Source organism: Triticum aestivum, chromosome 1B (genome assembly GCF_018294505.1).
Source record: "Triticum aestivum cultivar Chinese Spring chromosome 1B, IWGSC CS RefSeq v2.1, whole genome shotgun sequence".
Classification (NCBI taxonomy): Eukaryota; Viridiplantae; Streptophyta; class Magnoliopsida; order Poales; family Poaceae; genus Triticum; species Triticum aestivum.
The window spans coordinates 348,323,639-348,350,881 of record NC_057795.1 but is presented as its reverse complement, the minus strand read 5'-3'; the positions used below and the strand labels follow the sequence as shown (position 1 = coordinate 348,350,881).

At 43.2% G+C, this 27,243-nt stretch overlaps 1 pseudogene; it reads left to right on the top strand.

Moving 5' to 3' along the window:
* Positions 1 to 15,337: 15,337 nt before the first annotated feature.
* On the top strand, positions 15,338 to 25,866 carry LOC123078483 (protein transport protein sec31-like; annotated as a pseudogene).
* Positions 25,867 to 27,243: the final 1,377 nt, after the last annotated feature.

Sequence of the window (27,243 nt, the reverse complement as noted above, 5' to 3'; positions counted from 1 at the left end):
GAATTTCATCTAGTTTCATAATATGCTACTTTCATCCATGTTAAATGTTTAAACTTGTTGTTTGTTTAAATTTGTATAAATGCCATGTTAAAATGATTTATTTCATAACTAATTAACCGTAGCTCCGATTTTAATAAAATTTATATGTAAATGGGGTGGGAAAATGCCTAGTTTAACATGGTGCACTCATCTTGCATGTTTAACAACTCTAAAATATGGTTTATGGCAGAACAGAAGCAAATTCAAAATATGCATATGAGGATTTTCTGGAATTGTTGTTTGTCGTTTCCGGCCTCATTTAAATTGCCTAGATAGGTAGTTTTATTATGCTTCACCCCTTGCTATGTTTAAAAACATTTAATATTGTTGGGTACATAAACAAGAGAGAACTAAATAAGTGATGTGGTGTTTCGTCAATATGCAACTCGTTGCATATTGAGCTCCACTTAATTTGTAGTATTGTTTGTGCACTTTGCCATGCCATGCCTCATTAAACTGGACATGCATCATAATTGATTGTGCATCATGCCCTGTGTATGTGATGGTTGTTTACCATGTTGTTTGCTTCTTTCCGGTTTGCTTCTCTCGCTAGCTTCGGTTTCGTTCCGGAGTCGTGAGGATTCGTTCGACTATGTCCGCTTGTCTTCTTCATGGACTCATTCTTCTTCCTAGCAGGCTTTCAGGCAAGATGACCGTCACCCTGGATCTCACAACTATCATTGCTATGTTAGTTGCTTCGTTCTATCGCTATGCTGCGCTACCTATCACTTGCTCTTCAAGCCTCCCAAATTGCCATGTGAGCCTCTAACCTTTTCACCCTTCCTAGCAAAACCGTTGCTTGGCTATGTTACCGCTTTTGCTCAGCCCCTCTTATAGTGTTGTTAGTTGCAGGTGAAGTTGAAGATTGCTCCATGATGGACAGGATTATGTTGGGATATCACAATATCTCTTATTTAATTAATGCATCTATATACCTGGTAAAGGGTGGAAGACTCGGCCTTATGCTTGGTGTTTTGTTCCACTCTTGCCGCCCTAGTTTCCGTCATACCGGTGTTATGTTCCTTGACTTTGTGTTCCTTACACGGTTGGGTGATTTATGGGACCCCCTTGACAGTTCGCTTTGAATAAAACTCCTCCAGCAAGGCCCAACCTTGGTTTTACCATTTGCCTACCTAAGCCTTTTTCCCTTGGGTTTCCGGAGCCCGAGGGTCATCTTTATTTAACCCCCCCCCCCCCCGGGCCAGTGCTCCTTCGAATGTTGGTCCGAATCGAGCAGCCTGCGGGGCCACCTGGGGAAACTTGAGGTCTTGTTTTACTCGTAGCTTGACTTATCCGGTGTGCCCTGAGAACGAGGTACGTGCGACTCCTATCGGGATTTGTCGGACATCGGGCGGCTTTGCTGATCTTGTTTTACTATTGTCGAAATGTCTTGTAAACCAGGATTCCGAGACTGGTCGGGTCTTCCTGGGAGAAGGAATATCCTTCATTGACCGTGAGAGCTTGTGATGGGCTAAGTTGGGCCACCCCTGCAGGGTATAAACTTTCGAGAGCCGTGCCCGCGGTTATGTGGCAGATGGGAATTTGTTAATGTACGATTGTAGAGAACTTGACACCAGATTCGAATTAAAATGCATCAACCGTGTGTGTAGCCGTAATGGTCTCTTTTCGGCGGAGTTCGGGAAGTGAACACGGTTTTGGGTTATGTATGAACGTAAGTAGTTTCAGGATCACTTCTTGATCACTTCTAGCTTCTCGACCGTTCCATTTGCTTCTCTTCTCGCTCTTATTTGCGTAAGTTAGCCACCATATTTTTGCTTAGCCGCTGCTGCAACCTCACCACTTTACCCCTTCCATACCCATTAAGCTTTGCTAGTCTTGGTACCCATGGTAATGGGATTGCTGAGTCCTCGTGGCTCACGGATTACTACAACAACAGTTGCAGGTACAGGTTATGCGACGATCATGACGCGAGAGCGATGTTCGCTTGTTTGGAGTTCTTCTTCTTCTGCTTCTTCTTCGATCGGGGGATAGGTTCCAGGTCGGCAGCCTGGGCTAGCAGGGTGGATATTGTTTGAGTTTTTGTTTGTGTACCATCTGTAGTCGGATGTTGATCTTATGTATGATGTATTGTTGAATTCGTGTGGCATTGTATGCCTTTTATGTATCCCAACTATTATGCAATGTTGATGTAATGATATCCACCTTGCAAAAGTGTATCAATATGCGGTTCTATCCTTGGTGGGATCTTCGAGTCTCTTTAGGATAGTATCGCATATTGGGCGTGACAAGTTGGTATCAGAGCCTCGACCGACCATAGGAGCCCCCTTGATGTTGGCCATTGTTGAGTCTAGAAAAAAAACTATTTTGAGTCTTAGGATTATATATATCAGAGAGTAGGATTCTTTTTACTCCTCAGCCCCCTTCGTCGCTCTAGTGAGGACTCCTGACGTAGATGTTTTGTATTTCCTATCCTCAAATTTCACTAACAAAAATTTAGGATCACGCGGGTATCTTGGGATCATTCCGATAGTCTTGTGATGAGAACATTGTTCTTGGTGCCTCCTGACATTTAGGGGTTGTGGAAGTGTCCCGGGAAGTTGAGCTCCGAGGTGTTGTCGTCACAATTTTATCGTTGCAGTTCTGGAATACCTGAGTTTTGCCGACATCAAAAATCTATTTTATGCAGTTGTTGGTGAGATAACCTCGACGCCACCCAGTACTAGGGAGTTCGGGAGTATTTCCATAGCTCGTATAACAGATGCTTTTCGAAGGTTGAGGTACATGATTTCCGGAGTTTTCTTGGTTATGTGTTGACGGATGGATACAGCTGGATGTAGGGATTGTTAGTTTGGGTGAGATATATTGCTTCCCCTGTATCCACAACACCAGATTGCATAACCAAAAAGTTTCGGGAGTTTATAGGTGGGAATTCAAGTAGCTCCTAGAATATCTTTCCGACAGATGCCTGATATGGGATTGGGTAAATCTCTATCATATGTATTTGTTCCGGCTTATTCTGCAAGCCAAATCCTTTGTTTTTGTTTTGTTTTGTGGTATTCGAGTTGCTTCAATGTCAAGTGTTGATTCCATACCTTTCAAGCGGTGTTCTCATATTTCTATGGGAGTACTAATCCTTTTGATCATCGAGATTGTCATGTCAATTCTTTCCAACTAGTGTGCTTCTCTTCAAGTGGATCCGATCATTTCAACATTTGTGAGATCAATTCTAAGTTTTCTCAACGGTATTCGTTTCATCCATCCCCAAGTTGCCTTTGTTTTCCTGCCCTCCCACCCTTTTTCTTCAAGGACTCAAATTTCTTAATCGGGTATCCATTTTATTGATGGGAAGTCTCTCCATTCTTTTCCGTGAAGATTCTTATGTGGTGGTTCTCAAGAAGATACTAACAGAGCTTCAAGTTTATCAATTCTTCGTCACATTTTCTTCTTTGATGGATTCAATTCAAGCTTTGTCGATCATATCCTTTCCTTGTTTCAAATGTCTTCTCTTGCCGATGCACCTCTTAATCATTCACTTCTTCCTATTCATTTGTTGTGGAGTGCTGAAGATATCTCACAAGACTTGTGTTTTCATTCTCAATCCGTTCAAGATATTTCGAGGTGGTTATCTCATTCAAGCCATTTAATTCAACCGGTGCAATCTCTCTTTTAAAATTGTTCAACGGTGTTTTCTTTGAGTGGGCCCTAACCCACATGTCTTTTCCCAGGATCTTACCTGACTCTTCAAATTTATCCGGAGCGATTCCCAAAGTATTTCGAAGTTTGACGTAAGAATGAATTTTCATCAGTCATATTCCTTCTCCAAGATCGCTTTCAGAATATTTTCATGTTGGTTCATCATTTCTATTCTTCTTTGTTCCAGAGTGTCTCAACAATTGGGTGGAGTTTCTCCTCGTCATTCTCGGATTTTGAAGACCGAAGAAGAGTTCCTCTTAAATCCTTACCCTTTCTTCCAAAGAGGCATAGTTCAAGCTTGATGCCATCCTCTCATAATTGTTTTCGATTGTGAGAATTCTTTTCTTACCATCTGGAGCATTTCATGAGTTGTTTCCATTTCTTTCCTCTGAAGGCCATCATGTCATAATTCTTCATTCTCAGCGTGTAGCTATCGTTCTCCAAATCTTACTGGTGCATCATTCAAATACACTCTAATCAGTTCATGATCTCTTCATTCTCATGTATCTAAATCCCTTCAAGTATCTTCATTCGTTTTCAAATTCTTTCTGGTGAATTGTGCCTTTGCTACGTTCATTTTCAATTCTTATGGTGGTTCGTTCAAGATCCCTCTTCTTTTGCTACCGTATCATTTCATTTGTTGTTTCCAATCCCACCAGTGGTCCCATCAATAACTTCTTCAAGTTGGCACTATATCTCTTTTCAATCCCTCGAGAAGAATAAGTAGTATGCCAAATCTGTTGCTTGTCATCAATTTAAATTGGTGAAGGATACGCATAACGTAATTCTTATTAACGTTTCATCCAAGTGATCTAGTTTTTTCTTTCCAGAGTTGTTCATCATGTCACATTCTCGGTTCGAGATGCTTCATCTTTTCTTTTCCGGAGTTCAAAGTTTTCTCATTATATCGTCCTGAAGCTCCATCTAAATCATTGCAAGGCTTCAGCTTGTGTTGTCAACTTATCTTTCTTTCTATCATCCTTTTGTTTACCGAAGTTCTTCATGGAGGCTCTGCATGGTGGTTCGTCAAGGATTTTTTTTCATTCTTCAATTATTATTTTCAAGATTTCTCTCGATGTTATGATCCGCCAAGATATACTCAAAATTAAACAGGGTGCTTAACACATGTTTTGTTTTGAGGAGTTCAAGCATTCTTCATCTTGCATTCCGAAGTGCAATTCTTTCTATCTTATCTTTTGAGGTGGTGCTATGTCATTATTGACAATTTCCCTTCGTGATTCAAGTTGTCGAGAATGAGATATTTTAAATCCATCATTTTCTCTTTGTTAAGGAGATCGTTTCAACCTATCAATCCCTCCATTGGAGTTATCTTGGTAAAGATTTCACCTAAAGCCTTCCCTAAGAAATGTTGCTAATTATGGTGCTTATTAATGATCCAAGTTTCTCCTTCTCTTCTCGGTGAAAGAGTTTTCATCTCCGTGTTGCTCTCAAGCAATCAATTGTTTTCCATAGTGGCATGTATTCACCTCTAAGTTTGGAGTTGTTTCCATAAGCCCACAACAAGCTTATTCTTACCATTGTTGTTTTTCAAACAACTCCGTTCAATCCTACTTTGTAAGGATGCTCTTTCAAATTCATTTATGGTAGGAGATGTTGGTTTCATTCTTCGTTCTATTCATTCCAACTATCTAACTATCATGCATTGTTTCCGGAGACCTTGTGATGTTGCTCTCTTCAACCAATCATCTCGTTTTCTCAAGATCATGTTCTTTTCCTTGCTTTTCTGTTCAATAGGAGTGTTGTGCTCTCATTCAAGTTCTTTCAACTTACTAAATTTTGCTTCTCTTTTCTACCGGAGTGCTGCCTGCATTCTTTTGTTCTCATTCCTTGCTTATTCCGTTTCAACCGGAGCGGTTACATGTCCTTCCTTGTCGCTGGAGCTCTTCATTCATGTCTTTGCGACCCCAAGTTTTTTTCGCAATGTTCCTTGTTCCTCTTTTCTAACGGAGTGTTTTCAACTTCGATCATCTCCGTTGTGTTCTTTTCTCAAAATTGTTTAACCTCCCAACGTTCTTTGGTTTCACTCTTTTGTCGAAGAAGCAACTTAGTTTTACCTCTTCTCTTTCCCACCTGCTTCTCTCTGGTGCCATCCTAGATCTCGGGACGAGGTCCTCTTGTAGTGATGGAGTGTTGTAACGCCCCGAGACCGACGCTCCGGACGCCTTCCATATGTTTCGTTGTTGTCGTGTGTTTTACTCTTGTTTGTTGCATTTCTTCATGTCATCATTTGCATTGCATCGGTACTCCATTTTCGTCATGTTTTAAAACTTGCATCCATTAGTAGTTGCCGTGTCCCCCTTGTCTTTGCTGTCCGTTTGGAGACCAACCGGGTTCTCGTTTCCCTCTTGTTTGACCACCTTATCTCTTTGCACAGCCATGGACTCTCTTTCGCAACCTCGTGCACGTCCGAATGCTTCCCGAACCCAACCCGTACAGTCATAACCGTTGAGTCCGGATCATCCCCAAACATCTATAAAACATCTCTGTTTTCTTATTTGGACTCCCTACCTATTTATTTCTCAACCGTCCGATTGCGATCTGAGGGACCAAATACCCCTAAACCTACCCCACTTGCTATATAAATAGATCAACCCTAAAATCTAGGGAGATGTCCCATCCATCCCGTCTCGGCCGCCGCCACTTTCTTCCTCGGGATCTCATCATGATCCAATTCCACCAACCGAAGCCGCCTCCTCCTTCCTTGTTTTCCCATCAAGCCAACCACCTTCCCTGATCCACCCATCGATCCAGCCCCGTCGAGCTCCTCTGCTCGACCTCCAGGTACCCGCAGCCTCCTCTGCCTCGCCACCCGTGCGCCTTCAACCACCAAGCCGCCGGCCGTCGTCCTCTGCTTCACGCTACCTCCGGCGAGCAGAATCCCCGCGCCTGCAGCCTCACGTCCCGCAGCTCGCCCGTCCTCAGAGCCCCACGCCAGGAGCTCCTTCCCTTGGCTCTCTTTGACCCCGGGTGGCGGGAGACACCAGGGGATCTCCTCTACCTCGCCCCGTTCGCCCGCATGTTCCGCAGCGCCACCGGAGCTCCCTCCGCCAACGAGAACCACCTGCAGATGAGCCCTGCATCGCCCGTTCCTTCTTTTCCCGCTTCTCTCTTCTCCCTCTCACATTGCTGTCTCGCTTCCTTTTTCCGTCAGAGAACCAGAGCCAGAGCTTGCCGCTGCCTCGTCCAAGCCGCGTCCTAGCTGGATCTCGCGTCGTCGCCTCACCTTGATGCCGGCGCGCCTCCGCGGTCAGACCTCGCCGGATCCACCTTGGGTGCCCGCTGTCGGGCCTCCCTGCGCCAAGTCCCCCCATAGCTCCCGTCCATGTTGCTTCGTCCATGCAAGTTGAACGAGCGCACTGGCAGCGCCCGTGCCCATTGACCCGTCGTCTCGCGCGTGTGGCCTCTTCGCCTTGGGCCGCTTCTGCTGCACCGCGTCAAGGCCCAGCTTCTGCTCCAAGCCTAGCCGCTCTGCTTCCCCGCCAGCCCTTTGGCCCAATGTGAGCAGCCGCCTAAGATCCATCCCCCTGTGCACTAACGGGCCAGCTAGCTTTAGCCCGTTCTGTTTTTTTCCTGCTGCTACGATTTTAGCATTATCCGGAGAACTTCAGTTTTATAGAAAAACCCTTATGTTCAAGCATTTAATATCTCACAAACCGTGCATCGGATTAAATGTTTTAAATATGTCAAATGCTTAGAATTTCATATAGTTTCATAATATTCTACTTTCATCCATGTTAAATGTTTAAACTTGTTGTTTGTTTAAATTTGTATAAATGCCATGTTAAAATGATTTATTTCATAACTAATTAATCGTAGCTCCGATTTTAATAAACTTTATATGTAAATGGGGTGGAAAATGCCTAGTTTAACATGGTGCACTCATCTTGCATGTTTAACAACTCTAAAATATGGTTTATGGCAGAACGGTAGCAAATTCAAAACATGCATATGAGGATTTTCCAGAATTGTTGTTTGTCATTTCCGGCCTCATTTAAATTGCCTAGATAGGTAGTTTTATTATGCTTCACCCCTTGCTATGTTTAAAAACATTTAATATTGTTGGGTACATAAACAAGAGAGAACTAAATAACTGATGTGTTGTTTCGTCAATATTCAACTCGTTGCATATTGAGCTCCACTTAATTTGTAGTATTTTTGTGCACTTTGCCATGCCATGCCTCATTAAACCGGACATGCATCATACTTGATTGTGCATCATGCCCTATGTATGTGATGGTTGTTTACCATGTTGTTTGCTTCTTTCCGGTTTGCTTCTCTCGCTACCTTCGGTTTCGTTCTAGAGTCGGGAGGATTCATTCGACTACGTCCGCTTGTCTTCTTCATGGACTCGTTCTTCTTCCTAGCGGGATTTCAGGCAAGATGACCGTCACCCTGGATCTCACTACTATCATTGCTATGCTAGTTGCTTCGTTCTATCGCTATGCTGTGCTACCTATCACTTGCTCTTCAAGCCTCCCAAATTGACATGTCAGCCTCTAACCTTTTCACCCTTCTTAGCAAACCGTTGCTTGGCTATGTTACCGCTTTTGCTCAGCCCCTCTTATAGTGTTGTTAGTTGCAGGTGAAGTTGAAGATTGCTCCAAGATGGACAGGATTATGTTGGGATATCACAATATCTCTTATTTAATTAATGCATCTATATACCTGGTAAAGGGTGGAAGACTCGGCCTTATGCATGGTGTTTTGTTCCACTCTTGCCGCCCTAGTTTCCGTCATACCGGTGTTATGTTCCTTGATTTTGTGTTCCTTATGCGGTTGGGTGATTTATGGGACCTCCTTGACAGTTCGCTTTGAATAAAACTCCTCCAACAAGGCCCAACCTTGGTTTTACCATTTGCCTACCTAAGCCTTTTTCCCTTGGGTTTCTGGAGCCTGAGGGTCATCTTTATTTAACCCCCCCCCCTTCCCGGACTAGTGCTCCTTCGAGTGTTGGTCCGAACCAAACAGCCTGCGGGGCCACCTCGTGGAAACTTAAGGTCTAGTTTTACTTGTAGCTTGACTTATCTGGTGTGCCCTGAGAACGAGGTACGTGCGACTCCTATCGAGATTTGTCGGCACATCAGGCGGCTTTGCTGGTCTTGTTTTACCATTGTCGAAATGTCTTGTAAACCGGGATTCTGAGACTCATCAGGCCTTCCTGGGAGAAGGAATATCCTTCATTGACCGTGAGAGCTTGTGATGGGATCAGTTGGGACACCCCTGTAGGGTATAAACTTTCGAGAGTCGTGCCCGCGGTTATGTGGCAGATGGGAATTTGTTAATGTCTGGTTGTAGAGAACTTGACACCAGATTCGAATTAAAATGCATCAACCGTGTGTGTAGCCGTGATGGTCTCTTTTCGGCGGAGTCCGGGAAGTGAACACGGTTTTGGGTTATGTATGAACGTAAGTAGTTTCAGGATCACTTCTAGCTTCTCGACCGTTCCATTTGCTTCTCTTCTCGCTCTTATTTGCGTAAGTTAGCCACCATATTTTTGCTTAGCCGCTGCTGCAACCTCGCCACTTTACCCCTTCCTTACCCATTAATCTTTGCTAGTCTTGGTACCCATGGTAATGGGATTGTTGAGTCCTCGTGGCTCACAGATTACTACAACAACAGTTGCAGGTACGGGTTATGCGATGATCATGACGCGAGAGCGATGTTCGCTTGTTTGGAGTTCTCCTTCTTCTGCTTCTTCTTCGATCAGGGGATAGGTTCCAGGTCGGCAGCCTGGGCTAGCAGGGTGGATATTGTTTGAGTTTCTGTTTGTGTACCATCCGTAGTCGGATGTTGATCTTTTGTATGATGTATTGTTGAATTCGTGTGGCATTGTATTCCTTGTATGTATCCCAACTATTATGTAATGTTGATGTAATGATATCCACCTTGCAAAAGCGTATCAATATGCGGTTCTATCCTTGGTGGGACCTTCGAGTCTCTTTAGGATAGTATTGCATACTGGGCGTGACAATACGACCCTCTCGCCGGATCTGGGAGTAGGAGTAACCTTCCCTTGAGCAGGAAGCCTGTGGGGGATTTCCGCAGTCAGGTATCTTGCCTCCCGGAGCTTCGCGATATCCTCCTCTGTGATAGAGGAAGCCACCCACCGGCCTAGAGGGCTGGGTCCGGACATGACTGAGAAATGCGAAACGATTAAATTGAACCTTGGGTGCTGGAAATCGAGGTGGGAGAGGATGAGGAAAGGGTTGGCGTAAAGGAGAAAAGACGGGTCTTAGCCCCTTTATAAAGGCGATGAATATCAAACGCCCCCTCCTAGGCCTTAAAACCTGCCGATTCCCAAGGAATTATGCCAACAGAACGGTTGGGTTACCCACGCCCATATTGATGAGAATTCCACAATAAGGGGACATGATCTCTACTTTGACAAGACGTGCCAATGAAACCGCATCTCGAAATATGGAGCGGCAGGCTAAAAAACGGTTCGAAATAATGGCCGGGCAGCGACGTGATGTCACGCTACAGAAAGTTGTCAGCAGATTGGACTCGTGAAATATTATACCCTCTGTGGTTGTATCTAGAATTTTTTTTGCAGAGCCGGACACGATTCTTGTGTTCAAAGACTATTTTGGAGTATTCGGAGGACGAACCTGCCTTGCAATGCCGAAGACAATCTGCGCACCAGACACCTCGTCATTGAAGCCTGGTTTAGGGGCTACTAAGGGAGTCCTGGATTAAGGGGTCCTCGGACGGCCGGACTATGTGACATGGGCCAGACTGATGGGCTATGAAGATACAAGACAGAAGACTTCCTCCCGTGTGCGGATGGGACTCTCCTTTGCGTGGATGGCAAGCTTGGCGTTCGGATATGAAGATTCCTTTCTCTGTAACCGACTTTGTACAACCCTAGTCTCCTCCGGTATCTATATAAACCGGAGGGTTTAGTCCATAGAGGCAATCATAATCATATAGGCTAGACTTCTAGGGTTTTAGCCATTACGATCTTGTGGTAGATCAACTCTTGTAATACTCATATTCATCAAGATCAATCAAGTAGGAAGTAGGGTATTACCTCCATAGAGAGGGCCCGAACCTGGGTAAACATCATGTCCCCCGCCTCCTGTTACCATCAACCTTAGATGCATAGTTCGGGACCCCCTATCCGAGATCCACCGGTTTTGACACCGACAGAGGGGCTAAAAAGTATCTTTGTTTTTGGTTAGTCTCTTTAATCCATTAGCTACCACCTAACTTGGGGTGACCATTTCTGGAGGGGGGGTTGATTTTGACTAGCGCTATCTACCTCCAAGGGGGAGATCCAGAGGGATACTACTTGGGGTGAAGTGCGAAACTTTAGAAGTGCTAAATGTGGTCCATGGTAATTTTGCTGTCAAATTTCGTGTAAGGTCGAAAATTGACGGTTTCCGATGGGCTTTGGTGGCCGTATACGGTGCGGCACAGCTAGAGCTTAAACCTAAATTCCTCGCGGATCTAGTACGAATCTATGGGGATGAAAGGTTGCCCATTTTGGTTGGGGGAGATTTTAGGATTATTAGAAGACAAGAGGAAAAAAATAATGACAACTTCGATGGGAGATGGTCATTCATGTTTAATATGATAATTGAAAGCCTTGATTTGAGGGAGATTAACGTCACTGGTAGGCAATTCATGTGGGCCAATTCTTTGCCTGTTCCTACTTACGAGAAATTGGACAGGGTTCTCTCTAGTGTCGAGTGGGAACAAAAATATCCACTTGTTACGGTTCAGGCCTTACAGAGGGCCATCTCTGACCACACCCCACTATTGTTTGTTTCCGGGGAAGCGACCCATGTGGGAAACAAAAATACTTTCTCTTTCGAACTGGGATGGTTTGAGAAGGAAGGATTCATGGAGCTCATTGCAATTGAATGGGCCAGAGACATGGGAGGGTCTTCTAGTGTGGAGAGATGGCAAAACAAAATTAGACATATGCGCCAGTTTTTGAGAGGCTGGGCCAAACACCAAAGTGGTTTATATAAAGTGGAAAAGGAAAGATTGACAAGAATTATTAATGAACTTGACGTGAAAGCAAAATCAATCCTTCTTAATTCTTCTGAGAGAGATATTAAGAATGAGGCCGAGAAGAAGTTGCAAACCCTCATGAGAGAAGAGGAGATGAAATGGGCGCTTAGAGAAAAAGTGTCTAAAATCATCCAAGGGGACGATAATACACAATTCTTTCACATGATTGATAATGGGAAGCATAGGAAGAAAAAGATAGTGCAACTAGAACAAGATGAGGGTACAATTGTAGAACAAGAGAATCTAAAACTATACATTTTCAAATATTACAAGAAACTTTTCGGAGCACCCGAAGAAAGTTTTGTCTCTCTTGATGAGAGTGTGACCGGGGACATACCACAACTCAACTTAGAAGAGAATGAGGTCTTGTCTACCCCGTTCACTGAGAAAGAGGTGTTCGATGCCATAACACAAATGAAACATAATAAAGCGCCTGGGCCAGACGGGTTCCCGTCCGAATTCTATCAAAGATGTTGGCATATCATAAAAAGTGATCTCATGCCTATGTTCCATGATTTATTTGAAGGCCACCTAAATTTGTTCCACCTCAATTTTGGAACAATAACGTTGTGCCAAAGAAGGTGGAAGCCGTTCGCATTGAGCGGTTTAGACCAATATGTCTTCTCAATGTAAGCTTTAAGATGTTTATGAAGGTTGGCACGAATAGGTTGACGCAGGTTGCACATTCGGTTATGCAACCCACTCAAACTGCTTTCATGCCAAGATGACAAATCCTAGAAGGGGTGGTAGTCCTACATGAAACGTTGCATGAAATCCACTCGAAGGAACTCGATGGGGTTGTCTTCAAAGTGGATTTTTAAAAAGCGTATAATAAGGTCAAATGGCCCTTCCTACAGCAAGCCTTACGTATGAAGGGATTCAATGATACCTGGAGGTATAAAGTGGATTCATTCATACAGAAAGGCAGTGTCGGGATAAAGGTCAATGATGACACCGGTCATTATTTCCAGACTCGTAAGGGACTAAGATAGGGAGACTCCATGTCTCCTGTGCTGTTTAATATCGTAGCAGATATGTTGGTAGTGCTTATTAGTCGGGCTAAAGAGAGTGTCCAAGTAGGAGGTATCATTCCCCATCTTGTTGAGGGGGGCGTCTCCGTCTTACAATACGCGGATGATACTATTATTTTCATGGAACACGATCTTTCAAAAGCTAGGAATATGAAACTTATTTTATGCCTTTTTGAGCAATTGTCCGGGCTCAAAATCAATTTCAGTAAAAGCAAACTGTTCTTCTTTGGGAGAGCTAAAGAAGAACATGATAATTACAGAAGCTTATTCGGTTGTGAAATGGGATCCCTACCTTTTAGTTATCTAGGGATCCCAATTCACCATAGACGGTTAACGAACAAAGAATGAAAATGTGTAGAAGATAGATTTGAAAAAATTGAGCTACTTGAAGGGCAAGTTCATGTCTTACGGAGGAAGGTCGGTGTTGATTAACTCGGTTTTGACGAGTTTGCCAATGTTCCTCCTATCTTTCTTTGAAATACCGGTAGGCGTACGGAAAAGATTGGACTTTTACAGATCTCGTTTCTTCTGGCAAAGCGACGAGGCCAAGAAGAAGTATAGAGTGGCTAGATGGGATATTATGCGTAGACCCAAAGACCAAGGCGGGTTAGGGATCAAGAATTTAGAGGTAAAGAATAGATGTTTGCTTAGCAAATGGTTATTCAGATTATCGACGGAGACCGAAGGCATGTGGGTACAAATCTTGCGGAATAAATACCTACATACTAAGACTTTGGCCCAAGTGAATGCAAGACCAACAGACTCACCCTTTTGGAAAGGGTTAATGAAGATAAAAGTAACTTTCTTCCAGCGGGTGAAGTTCTTATTGTAGTGGTACTTCTACTAGGCTTTGGGAGGACACTTGGCTAGGGGAGACGCCCCTGGCCTTACAATACCCCTCTCTATATAATATTGTGCAACGTAAGGAAGATTATGTCGCCACAGTATTAAACTCAGTATCACTTAATATCCAATTTAGGAGATCTCTTGTAGGGGGACGTCAGAATGCTTAGTTACACCTGGTACGTAGGTTGATGGATGTTCAACTTTCAGATCAGGCGGACACAATTAGTTGGAACTTAACCACGAATGGAGTATTCTCTGTCAAATCCATGTATTTGGACTTAATTGATTCCGGGCCATTGTCGAGGTCTTTACACATATGGAAGATTAAAGTTCCACTCTGAATCAAGATCTTAATGTGGTTTGTCCACAAAGGAGTCATTTTGACCAAAGATAATCTGATGAAAAGGAATTGAGTCGGTCAACCTAGATGTTGTTTTTGTGATTAAAACGAGACAATTAAACACCTTTTCTCAAATGTCCACTTGCAAAACTGTTATGGCGATCCATTCATATAGCTTTTATCGTTAATCCTCCAATGAGTATAAACACGTTATTTGGGACGTGGCTTAATGGAGTAGACATACACACAGCTAAACATATTCGGATAGGGATATGTGCGCTATTATGGGTTATATGAAACACTCAAAATGATATGATTTTTAATGGGACAAAATTCACTAATTTTTTGCAGGTTATCTATAGAGCTACAGTCTGGATCCGTATGTGGTTGTTGCTCACTCATGCGGACTACAGGGAGCTTATGGTTATTGGGTACAGCCGATGGGAGACGGTAGCACGGGCTATCTTCAGCCGATTTGGATGGCGAGTTAATAATAGGCTAGGTTTGTAGGCATCGTAGCCTGTTTTTTATAGCCGGATGTGGCGCTTTCTCACCGGGTGTGGCGTTTTACAGATTTGTTTATCTTACTTGCTTAGATTTTTGAGTGAGTCAATTACACTGGTGGTGCCAGAATTTGGCGCAAACGGTCACTTTAATACTACAACTTGTGGTTTACATCGAAATGATGCAAAAACTTGGCTTGAGCGTGCAAATACGGTGCTAATTGCTTTTGTATACGAACGCAACGGTGACGAGGCATGCCAGCGTGGCGCGTGGCCCGCTGTCAGCGACTCAACAATGAAGATGGGGCATCTGTGTGCTTTTTTTTTAAACTGCCTTTTTTTCACGCAAGAGCACTTGATAAGAGGGTCCCAACTGTTGGTAGAATAAATTTTAATTGAGCAAAAAACGATCTTCTCACGCCTCGAACCTACAACAACGAGCTAAGCACGTGTGCAGCTACCCACCTGAAGATACACACACTTTATATCCATTATTAATTAGACAGCATAAATTAATATTTGAATTCGAGAATAGAGATGCAATAGCTGGGATCGAACCAGCACCCGAGGTAAACAAGCAGGCTCGCCAACCATTCCAAACCAAAGTTGTTCCATCTATCTACTATCTACTATCACTATAAAAGAAAGAGAGGACACAGAACCAGATCATCCTATCCATCGAAACCTGTTATCTGATAGTCTACATCCCTCCAGTATACTAAACGCGTTTTACGCTTTAATTACCCACCATACCATTACTTTAATAATCTATCTACTATCACTATAAAAGGAAGAGAAGGCACATCCAACTTATAATCTGGACCGTCTAATCACATCATCAACGGCCTAAATACGCCGTTAACAAAATAGTCTTCGTTAACGAAATGTTAATCCCCGCTTCGTCTCACCACGCACATCCTCTGTTCAACCACCGCTTCGCCGTTGAGAAAAACAAACAAACAACGCACACCCCACGTCCTCTCGCCCCGCACGACCTCGACCTGTTGCCCACTCCTCCTCCTCCCGCACTGTTCCTCCCGCTGCCGGAGCCGCCCGCCACGCCCTTCGCCGCGGGAGCTGCCACCGAGCCCGTCCGTCGCGCCCGAGTCGCCGCCGGAGCCGCCCTTCGCCGCGGGAGTTGCCGCCGAGCCCGTCCGTCGCGCCCGAGCCACCGCCGGAGCCGTCCTTCGCCGCGGGAGCCCTTCACCGCGGGAGCCCCTTCACCGCGGGAGCCGCCGCCGAGCCCTTCCATCGTGGCCGAGCCGCCGCCGCTGGAACCGCCGTACGCCGCGGGAGTGTTGGGAAACGTAGTAATTTTAAAAAAAATTCTACGCACACGCAAGATCATGGTGATGCATAGCAATGAGAGGGGAGAGTGTGTCCACGTACCCTTGTAGACCGAAAGCGGAAGCGTTATGACAACGCGGTTGATGTAGTCGTACGTCTTCATGATCCGACTGATCCAAGTACCGAACGCACGACACCTCCGAGTTCTGCACACGTTCAGCTCGATGATGTCCCACGAACTCCGGTCCAGCAGAGCTTTGCGGGAGACTTCCGTCAGCATGACGACGTGATGACGGTGTTGATGATGCTACCGACGCAGGGCTTCGCCAAAGCACCGCTACAATATTACCGAGGTGGAATATGGTGGAGGGGGGCACCGCACACGGCTAAGAGATCAATGATCAATTGTTGTGTCTAGAGGTGCCCCGTGCCCCCATATATAAAGGAGCAAGGGGGGAGGCGGCCGGCCTAGGAGGAGGGCGCGCCAAGGGGGGAGTCCTACTCCCACCGGGAGTAGGACTCCTCCTTCCCGTGTTGGAGTAGGAGAGAAGGAAAGAGGGGGAGAGGAAGAAGGAAAAGGGGGCTGCACCCCTTGTCCAATTCGGACCAGAGGGGGGGTGCGCGCCTCCTTCCTTTTGGCCTCTCTCCTCTATTCCCGTATGGCCCAATAAGGCCCATATACTCCCCGGCGAATTCCCGTAACTCTCCGGTACTCCGATAAATACCCGAATCACTCGGAACCTTTCCGATGTCCGAATATAGTCGTCCAATATATCGATCTTTACGTCTCGACCATTTCGAGACTCCTCGTCATGTTCCCGATCTCATCGCGGAGTCCGAACTACCTTCGGTACATCAATACACATAAACTCATAATACAAATCGTCATCGAACGTTAAGCGTGCGGACCCTACGGGTTCGAGAACATGTAGACATGACCGAGACACGTCTCCGGTCAATAACCAATAGCGGAACCTGGATGCTCATATTGGCTGCTACATATTCTACGAAGATCTTGATCGGTCAAACCGCATAACAACATACGTTGTTCCCTTTGTCATTGGTATGTTACTTGCCCGAGATTCGATCGTCGGTATCTCAATACCTAGTTCAGTCTCATTACCGGCAAGTCTCTTTACTCGTTATGTAATGCGTCATCCCGCAACTAACTCATTAGTCACATTGCTTGCAAGGCTTATAGTGATGTGCATTACCGAGAGGGCTCAGAGATACCTCTCCGACAATTGGAGTGACAAATCCTAATCTCGAAATACGCCAACTCAACAAGTACCTTCGGAGACACATATAGAGCACCTTTATAATCACCCAGCTACGTTGTGACGTTTGGTAGCACACAAAGTGTTCCTACGATAAACGGGAGTTGCATAATCTCATAGTTATAGGAACATGTATAAGTCATGAAGAAAGCAATAGCAACATACTAAACGATAAAGTGCTAAGCTAACGGAATGGGTCAAGTCAATCACATCATTCTCTAATGATTTGATCCCGTTAATCAAATGATAACTCATGTCTATGGCTAGGAAACTTAACCATCTTTGATTCAACGAGCTAGTCAAGTAGAGGCATACTAGTGACACTCTGTTTGTCTATGTATTCACACATGTATCAAGTTTCCGATTAATACAATTCTAGCACGAATAATAAATATTTATCATGATATAAGGAAATAAATAATAACTTTATTATTGCCTCTAGGGCATATTTCTTTCAGTCTCCCACTTGCACTAGAGTCAATAATCTGGTTCACATCATCATGTGATTTATCATCAATAGTTCACATCTGTATGTGATTAACACCCATAGTTCACATCGTCATGTGACCAACACCCAAAGGGTTTACTAGAGTCAATAATCTAGTTCACATAGCTATGTGATTAACACCCAAAGAGTATTAAGGTGTGTTCATGTTTTGCTTGTGAGAGAATTTTAGTCAACGGGTCTGTCATATTCAGAGCCGTATGTATTTTGCAAATATTCTATGTCTTCAAAGCTCTGGACAGAGCTACTCTAGCTAATTGCTCCCACTTTCAATATGTATTCAGATTGAGACTTAGAGTCATCTGGATTAGTGTCAAAACTTGCATCGACGTAACCCTTTACGACGAACCTCTTGTCACCTCCATGATTGACCAATGTCCTTATTCCACTAAGGATAATTTTTGACCAATGTCTAGTGATCTACTCCTAGATCACTATTGTACTCCCTTGCCAAACCAAGGCAGGGTATACAATAGGTCTGGTCCATAGCATGGCATACTTTTTATAGAACCTATGACTGAGGCATAGGGAATGACTTTCATTCTCTTTCTATTTTCTGCCGTGGTCGGGATTTGAGTCTTACTCAATTTCACACCTTTGCAACAGAGGCAAGAACTCTTTCTTTGACTGTTTCATTTTGAACTACTTCAAAATCTTGTCAAGGTATGTACTAATTGAAAATCTTATCAAGCGTCTTCATCTATCTCAATAGATCTTGATGCTCAATATGTAAGTAGCTTTACTTAGGTCTTTCTCTGAAAAACTCCTTTCAAATACTCCTTTATGCTTTCCAGAAAATTCTACATTAGTTCTGATCAACAATATGTCATTCACATAAATTTATCAGAAATGTTGTAGTGCTCCCACTCACTTTATTGTAAATACAGGTTTCGCCGCAAGTCCGTATAAAACTATATGCTTTGATCAACTCATCAAAGCGTATATTCCAACTCCGAGATGCTTGCACCAGTCCATAGTTGGATCGCTGGAGCTTGCACATTTTGTTAGTACCTTTAGGATTGACAAAACCTTCTGTTGCATCATATACAACTCTTCTTTAATAAATCCATTAAGGAATGCAGTTTTGACATCCATTTGCTAGAGTTTATAAAATGTGGCAATTGCTAACATGATTCGGACAGACTTAAGCATCGATACGAGTAAGAAAATCTCATCGTATTCAACACCTTGAACTTGTCAAAAAACCATTTGTGACAAGTCGAGCTTTGTAGATAGTAATACTACTATCAGTGTCCGTCTTCCTCTTTGAAAATCCATTTATTTCTATGGCTTGCCGATCATCGGACAAGTCCACCAAAGTCCATACTTTGTTCTCATACATGGATCCCATCTCAGATTTCATGGCCTCAAGCCATTTTGCGGAATCTGGGCTCATCATCGCTTCCTCATAGTTCATAGGTTCATCATGGTCTAGTAACATGACTTCTAGAATAGGATTACCGTACCACTCTGGTGCGGACCGTACTCTGGAAGACCTACGAGTTTCTGTAATAACTTGATATGAAGTTTCATGATCATCATCATTAACTTCCTCACTAATTGGTGTAGGAATCATTGGAACTGATTTCTGTGATGAACTACTTTCCAATTCGGGAGAAGGTACAATTACCTTATCAAGTTCTACTTTCCTCCCACTCACTTCTTTCGAGAGAAACTCCTTCTCTAGAAAGGATCCATTTTTAGCAACGAATATCTTGCCTTTGGATCTCTGATAGAAGGTGTACCCAACAGTTTCCTTTGGGTATTCTATGAAGATGCACTTCTCCGATTTGGGTTCGAGCTTATTAGGTTGAAACTTTTTCACATAAGCATCGCAGCCCCAAACTTTAAGAAACGACAACTTTGGTTTCTTGCCAAACCACAGTTCATAAGGCGTCGTCTCAACGGATTTTGATGGTGCCCTATTTAAAGTGAATGCAGATGTCTCTAATGCATAACCCCAAAATGATAGTGGTAAATCGTAAGATACATCATAGATCGTACCATATCCAATAAAGTGCGGTTACGATGTTCGGACACACCATTATGCTGTGGTGTTCCATGTGGCGTGAGCTATGAAACTATTCCACATTGTTCTTAAATGAAGGCCAAACTCATAACTCAAATATTCTCCTCTACGATCAGATCGTAGAAACTTAATTTTCTTGTTACGATGATTCTCCACTTCACTCTGAAATTCTTTTGGACTTTTCAAATGTTTCAGACTTGTGCTTCATTAAGTAGATATACTCATATCTGCTCAAATCATCTGTGAAGGTCAGAAAATAACGATACTCACCACGAGCATCAACACTCATTGGATCGCTTACATCGGTATGTATTATGTCCAATAAGTCAGTAGCTCGTTCCATTGTTTCGGAGAACGGAGTTTTAGTCATCTTGCCCATAAGGCACGGTTCACAAGCATCAAATGATTCATAATCAATTGATTCCAAAAGTCCATCTTTATGGAGTTTCTTCATGCGCTTTACACCGATATGACCCAAATGGCAGTGCCACAAATATGTTGCACTATCATTCTCAACTTTGCATCTTTTGGCATCAATACTATGAATATGTGTATCACTATGGTCAGGATTCAATAAACCATCAACATTGGGTGTATGACCATAGAAGGTTTATTCATGTAAACATAATAACAATTTATTCTCTATCTTAGATGAATAATCGTATCGCAATAAACATAATCTAATCATATTTATGCTCAACGCAAACACCAAATAATATTTATTTAGGTTCAACACTAATCTCGAAAATATAGGAGTGTGCGATGATGATCATATCAATCTTGGAACCACTTCCAACACACATCGTCACTTCACCCTCAACTAGTCTCTGTTTATTTTGTAACTCATGTTTCAAGTTACTAATCTTAGCAACCGAACAAGTATCAAATACCCAGGGGTTACTATAAACACTAGTAAGGTACACATCAATAACCTGTATATCAAATATACCCTTGTTCACTTTGCCATCCTTCTTATCTACCAAATATTCAGGGTATTTCCGCTTTCAGTGACCATTTCCTTTGCAGTAGAATCACTCAGTTTCAGGCTTTGGTCCAGCTTTGGGCTTCTTCGCGGGAGTGACAACTTGCTTGCCATTCTACTTGAAGTTTCCCTTTCTTTCCCTTTGCCCTTTTCTTGAAACTAGTGGTCTTGTCAATCATCAACACTTGATGCTCTTTCTTGATTTCTACCTTCATTGGTTTCATCATCATGAAAAGCTCGGGAATCATTTTCGTCATCACTTGCATACTATAGTTCATCACGAAGTTCTACTAATTTGGTGATGGTGACTAGAGAACTCTGTCAATCACTATCTTATCTGGAAGATTAACTCCCACTTGATTCAAGCGATTGTAGTACCCAGACAATCTGAGCACATGCTCACTAGTTGAGAAATTCTCCTCCATCTTTTAGCTATAGAACTTGTTGGAGACTTCATATCTCTCAACTCGGGTACTTGCTTGAAATATTAACTTCAACTCCTGGAACATCTCATATGGTCCATGACGTTTAAAACGTCTTTCAAGTCCCAATTCTAAGCCGTTAAGCATGGTGCACTAAACTATCAGGTAGTCATCATATTGAGCTAGCCAAACGTTCATAATGTTTGCATCTGCTCCTGCAATAGGTTTGTCACCTAGCGGTGCATCAAGGACATAATTTTTGTGTGCAGCAATAAGGATAAACCTCATATCACGGACCCAGTCCGTATCATTGCTACTATCATCTTTCAACTTAGTTTTCTCTAGGAACATATCAAAAGTAAACATAGGGAAGCAACAACGCGAGCTATTGATCTACAACATAATTTGCAAAATACTATCAGGACTAAGTTCATGATAAATTAAAGTTCAATTAATCATATTACTTAAGAACTCCCACTTAGATAGACATCCCTCCAATCATCTAAGTGATCACGTGATCCAAATCAACTAAACCATGTCCGATCATCACGTGAGATGGAGTAGTTTTCAATGGTGAACATCACTATGTTGATCATATCTACTATATGATTCACGCTTGACCTTTCGGTCTCAGTGTTCCAAGGCCATATCTGTATATGCTAGGCTCGTCAAGTTTAACCTGAGTATTCTGCGTGTGCAACTATTTTGCACCCGTTGTATTTGAACGTAGAGCCTATCACACCCCATCATCACGTGGTGTCTCAGCACGAAGAACTTTTGCAACGGTGCATACTCAGGGAGAACACTTATACCTTGAAATTTAGTGAGAGATCATCTTATAATGCTACCGTCAATCAAAGCAAAATAAGATGCATAAAGGATAAACATCACATGCAATCAATATAAGTGATATGATATGGCCATCATCATATTGTGCTTGTGATCTCCATCTCCGAAGCACCATCATGATCACCATCGTCACCTTGATCTCCATCGTAGCATCGTTGTCGTTTCGCCACCTATTGCTTCTACGACTATCGCTACCGCTTAGTGATAAAGTAAAGCGATTATAGGGCGATTGCATTGCATACAATAAAGCGACAACCATATGGCTCCTGCCAGTTGCCGATAACTCGGTTACAAAACATGATCATCTCATACAATAAAATATAGCATCACGTCTTAACCATATCACATCACAACATGCCCTGCAAAAACAAGTTAGACGTCCTCTACTTTCTTGTTGCAAGTTTTACGTGGCTGCTACGGGCTGAGCAAGAACCGTTCTTACCTACGCATCAAAACCACAACGATAGTTCGTCAAGTTGGTGTTGTTTTAACCTTCTCAAGGACCGGGCGTAGCCACACTTGGTTCAACTAAAGTTGGAGAAACTGACACCCGCCAGCCACCTATGTGCAAAGCACGTCGGTAGAACCAGTCTCGCGTAAGCGTACGCCTAATGTCAGTCCAGGCCGCTTCATCCAACATTACCGCCGAACCAAAGTATGACATGCTGGTAAGCAGTATGACTTGTATCGCTCACAACTCACTTGTGTTCTACTCGTGCATATAACACCTACGCATAAAACCAGGCTCTGATGCCACTATTGGGGAACGTAGTAATTTCAAAAAAATTCCTACGCACACGCAAGATCATGGTGATGCATAGCAATGAGAGGGGAGAGTGTGTCCACGTACCCTCGTAGACCAAAAGCGAAAGCGTTATGACAACGTTGTTGATGTAGTCGTACGTCTTCACGATCCGACCGATCCAAGTACCGAACGCACGGCACCTCCGAGTTCTACACACGTTCAGCTCGATGACGTCCACGAACTCCGATCCAGCAGAGCTTTGCGGGAGAGTTCCGTCAGCACGACGGCGTGATGACGGTGTTGATGATGCTACCGATGCAGGGCTTCGCCTATGCACCGCTACAATATTACCGAGGTGGAATATGGTGGAGGGGGGCACCGCACACAGCTAAGAGATCAATGATCAATTGTTGTGTCTAGAGGTGCCCCCTGCCCCCGTATATAAAGGAGCAAGGGGGGAGGCGGGTGGCCTAGGATGAGGGCGCGCCAAGGGGGGAGTCCTACTCCCATCGGGAGTAGGACTCCTCCTTCCCTTGTTGGAGTAGGAGAGAAGGAATGAGGGGGAGAGGAAGAAGGAAAAGGCGGCTGTACCCCTTGTCCAATTCGGACCAGAGGAGGGGTGCACGCCTCCTTCCTTTTGGCCTCTCTTCTCTATTCCTGTATGGCCCAATAAGGCCCATATACTCCCCGGCGAATTCCCGTAACTCTCCGGTACTCCGATAAATACCCGACTCACTCGGAACCTTTCCGATGTCCGAATATAGTCGTCCAATATATCGATTTTTACGTCTCGGCCATTTCGAGACTCCTCGTCATGTCCCAGATCTCATCTAGGACTCCGAACTACCTTCGGTATATCAATACACATAAACTCATAATACAAATCGTCATCAAACCTTAAGCATGCGGACCCTACGAGTTCGAGAACTATGTAGACATGACCGAGACACGTCGCTGGTCAATAACCAATAGCGGAACCTGGATGCTCATATTGGCTCCTACATATTCTACGAAGATCTTTATCAGTCAAACCGCATAACAACATATGTTGTTCCCTTTGTCATCGGTATGTTACTTGCCCGAGATTCGATCGTCGGTATCTCAATACCTAGTTCAATCTCGTTACCGGCAAGTCTATTTACTCGTTATGTAATGCGTCATCCCACAACTAACTCATTAGTCACATTGCTTGCAAGGCTAATAGTGATGTGCATTACCGAGAGGGCCCAGAGATACCTCTCCGACAATTGGACTGACAAATCCTAATCTCGAAGTACGCCAACTCAACAAGTACCTTCGGAGACACATGTAGAGCACCTTTATAATCACCCAGTTATGTTGTGACGTTTGGTAGCACACAAAGTGTTCCTCCGGTAAACGGGAGTTGCATAATCTCATAGTTATAGGAACATGTATAAGTCATGAAGAAAGCAATAGCAACATACTAAATGATCAAGTGCTAAGCTAACGGAATGGGTCAAGTCAATCACATCATTCTCTAATGATGTGATCCCGTTAATCAAATGACAACTCATGTCTATGGCTAGGAAACTTAACCATCTTTGATTCAACGAGCTAGTCAAGTAGAGGCATACTAGTGACACTTTGTTTGTCTATGTATTCACACATGTATCAAGTTTCCGGTTAATACAATTCTAGCATGAATAATAAACATTTATCATGATATAAGGAAATAAATAATAACTTTATTATTGCCTCTAGGGCATATTTCCTTCAGGGAGCCCCTTCGCCGGGAGTCCGAGGACGAGGACAACGTCGACTACGAGGACGAGGAGCACCGGGGGGCCAGGTAGCGCCTTATCCGCACTGTGCTGACCGTCGACTGGTTCAACGTCGAGGGCAATGAGGTATCTGCCACTCTGCTCCCCGTGCGCCCGTTTTCCCTCCTGCGTCCTTTGATTCCGTATGCGGCGAGGTGTTTGACGCGTGTTGTTCATGCAGCGCGCGTGTTATGTCGTGAGAGCGGTGACCACCGACTGCTACTGATTTTGATTAGCTTCAGCGTTTCTCATTGGATTGGAGAATTGCGAGGACTCTGATTTTCCGCTGTGCGTTTCGGTGAAGCTCTTGAAGAAGATCGAGGTTCAGGTTTGATCAGAATTTGTTATTTTTTTCATTTTTCAGGTCAAGACGACGTCTCCGAGGAAGTACTTCGTCCGGCCGAACGCGAGCATCGTCCAGCCGTGGGATTCTTGCACGATAACAAGTAAGCATGCATACATGCATACATACTCCAGGATTCTTCATTTGGTTCTGATGTGCGTGCATCTGCCTTCTTGTTTTGGGTTATAGTTACCCTACAGTCACAGAAAGATTACCCCCCAGATATGCAATCAAAGGATAAATTCTTGATTCAGAGCACCAGGGTGGCTGCCAGCACCGACATGGATGAAATCCCCCCTGACTGTGAGCATAAAACTCATAATCATTGGTTTCTATGATATGATTTAGCCTTGCATTGTCATCTGGATAAAATGATTGTTCCACCAACTATATTCCACCTTTACATGTATTCCTCAGTTTAACAAGGAGGCTAATAAGGTGATTGAGGAAATGAAGCTCAAGGTTGTCTACACATTGCCTGGTGGAAGCTCAGACGACTCTAGTGTCACATCTTCAGCAAATAGGAGCTTCAAGCAGGGCGACGACGATCTCTTGGTGAGATTTCTAGCTCTATCATCTAGCTAGGAAACATATGTTGGATCTGCTAATAAAAATTTATTACAAAGGCTAACTGTATTTTACATGTTTATGCTTTACCTTGTAGATGCAGAATGCAAGCATTGAAGAGGTAACGTGCTCTTTCCAAACAGAAATTTCACATGTTTATTTAGAAACCTGACCAAAAAACTGCTAGCAAAGACATTTCCCCTGTTGAGTTCTGAGAAACAAGTATTCTACCATTTAGACTTGACAGGCTTGAAGCCTCTACCGAACTCTGTAATATTGCGCTGTGCACTTCCAAAAAATATACATTACATTCATCTTAGGATCTTTTTAATAGTTTGCAGTACGTTTTCGCACTGAGGTAGTTTCTATAGTCTTGCAAATACTATTTCTCTCTTAGATTCTTGAACACAGAAGCAAATACACGCTACCTTTTCTTATATAAAATTGTGAAAAGAACAAATATGGGAAATAGGACAATGTTCAAGCACCATCAAATCATTGTTGAAATCAGCGTAAAGTTGATCGAGCGTGAGAAAAGGTAGCTATACTTCCAGGCCGGTGTCATAATTGAGGTAGGAAGGGATGCCCAGAAGCCCACGAGCATGTTGCCCTATGTACATACTTAATTGTGCAATGGGACCAGAATTCAAATTTTTTTACCCACTTTTGTTCATCTAGAAGGGATGCCTAGAAGCGTACAATTCACTCTCCTGCAATTCAAGCCCAGGGATTGATCCAACAGAGACAGATTACAATGATAATTTTCTCAAAAAAAATGTTGAATTGCGATCCTAAATCAATTCTCTGTTTATGATTACTTGTGTATTATTCTGGTTCTTGTTCCATTGTAGTGCATTCTTCCATAGCATAAGGAATGCTTTTTTATCATTTATATATATACTTTGTTGTTTTTAATCATGACCTATGATGGATGACTTGTAATATATCTTCGTCGGTTCTTTCAAAGTGGATGGAAGAAAGTGAAAACTGGTCACGAACATCATTTGGAAGAATGTTGGACTCAGACATAATGGTCCCTGATCTAACATGGAGTAAAGGGAACCCATTTACAGATTTAATTTTTCCGCGGCTAGACCGACGCGTTCTCATGTAATTCTCGATGTATGCTGGATTGTCTCTTTCTATCTTTGTGGAACAACGTGCAATTCTCTTGTGCATTTGGGAACAAAATCGTGCAACCTTTAAATTCTATGAAGCCTTTGATACTTCTTCTTTTATCTTGTAAATTTCTTTTTACAGTGTTAATGCACGACTTACCTATTATTATTATTATTATTTTCCACCGCCATTTTCTTTGTTAGTTATATATGTTGGGACTGTTCATTTTTGTTTTAGCCATTTTCAGTTCCTCACATTTGATTTCTATTGAGGTTATTTTTACTGATCAACATGTTGCTATTTCTGCAGGTGACACTTCAATCTTCTTTATATTCAAGTGCAGAAAGATTTCAGGTTGTGTCCTCTTTTTTTTCGTTTGCACTATCAGCTCACGCCCTCTTGCAATGCAAGATTATCCATATTTTGAAGCTATTTTTGTGCTGATGTCATTGTATTTTCTCAAATAGATAGATGCCATGAGTAAACACTTGTTGAGTTGCAGGCTGGTACTATTGAATTAGAGGCTACTACTGACTACCAGTATTGTAAAGATACTGATATCATGTGTTCCATACTGAGAATCATGAGGAGAATTTTATTGATCTTGAGTGAGTAACTGTATCTACTTATTTTGTTAACCAACTTCGTAGTGTATGCTATATTTAGGCTGTGGACTTATTGATCCCTTAGGGTTGCTTGTAATGTAGAATAGACTGCTAGGAGCAGTTCACTAAACAATCTTGCAGAATGAATTGCATCTTAATGTGACTTGACTGAGTACCGTTTTAGCTTGTAGTTATATGTCAACACATACAGATTCATAGGGCTTGCAGAAAGCATATTAGAGCTGAGTATGGGATTAACTTCAGCATTTAGAGCAGCAA